This window comes from Haemaphysalis longicornis, unplaced genomic scaffold (genome assembly GCF_048455015.1).
Source record: "Haemaphysalis longicornis isolate Haplotype H1 unplaced genomic scaffold, Haemaphysalis longicornis Haplotype H1 scaffold_2, whole genome shotgun sequence".
NCBI lineage: Eukaryota > Metazoa > Arthropoda > Arachnida > Ixodida > Ixodidae > Haemaphysalis > Haemaphysalis longicornis.
In genome coordinates this window covers 187,997,784-187,998,777 of record NW_027526295.1, presented here as the reverse complement: position 1 = coordinate 187,998,777, position 994 = coordinate 187,997,784, and the positions used below count along the sequence as shown (strand labels likewise).

Genomic DNA, 994 nt, shown 5'->3' with positions numbered 1-994 from the left:
ATATATATATATATATATATATATATATATATATATATATATATATATATATATATATATATACTACCTTCTGAGGGGCTCGCTGAAAATAAGGAAGAAATAAGGGTGCGCAGTCAAGAAAACCTCGGAAACCAAAGGGGAGAATTGGGTAGGCCATTGAAACGGATAAAGAATTTGGAGAACAGAAAGAAAATGGAGAAAAAATGCCCCCTGGGTGGGATCCGAACCCACGACCTCCAGAATACGCGTCTGGTGCGATGACCACTACGCTACCGGCGGGGCTATTTTCCCATCCACTTTCTGGGGTATTTACGTAAGGCATTTTTGTTTCCTGCGCTTGGGGGTGGTAGCCAGCGCCACTCGAACTTCTGGGGGTGAAGGGGACCTTCTTTTAAACCCCCGGGTCGTGACTCGAGTGTCTACGACATGTCTAGAGTGGTCGACCAGCGTTGAACACTCTGAAGCTCCCTATGGCAACAAGACTGCCACAACAGAGTCCCTCGCTATGCATGTAGCGCATCACAATAGGAAGTGAGGGGCTCGTGGAATTAAGACAGGAAAAAGGGTTGGCAGTCAACAAAACCTCGGAAAGCAAAGTGGGGAATGTGGTAGGTCATTGAAACAGATAAACAATTTGGAAAGACACAAAGAAAGTGTAGAAAAAATGTCCGCCGGGTGGGATCCGAATCGTGGGTGCGAAAGTGACATCTTTGGCGGACTAGTTTGCAATCCCCCAACGAAGGTCGACGCGTTTATGGCACAAATTACAAACATTGAACAAATTCTCCCCTCTAGGAACGACCACTACCACCACCTGGAAGCAGCACAAGCGAACATAGCGGCCTTTACGTCGTCAGGGCCTGGAGTGGACGCTCTTGACAAGGGTGCGATCCGCGAGATTGTCCGCGAAATGCTATAGGATGCGCTGCGGAAGTTCTTTGCAACCTCGAAGTGACCAGTCGCCTCCGTTTCGGTTGCAGAGGTTGTCCGGGAA

General features: G+C 47.9%; 1 non-coding gene across 1 annotated transcript; it reads right to left on the bottom strand.

Annotated features, from left to right (window-relative positions):
* Window positions 1-206: 206 nt before the first annotated feature.
* Window positions 207-281, bottom strand: Trnat-cgu (transfer RNA threonine (anticodon CGU)). The gene has a single exon. It is a non-coding gene; the product is annotated as a tRNA-Thr (tRNA).
* Between the last annotated feature and the right edge of the window lie 713 nt (window positions 282-994).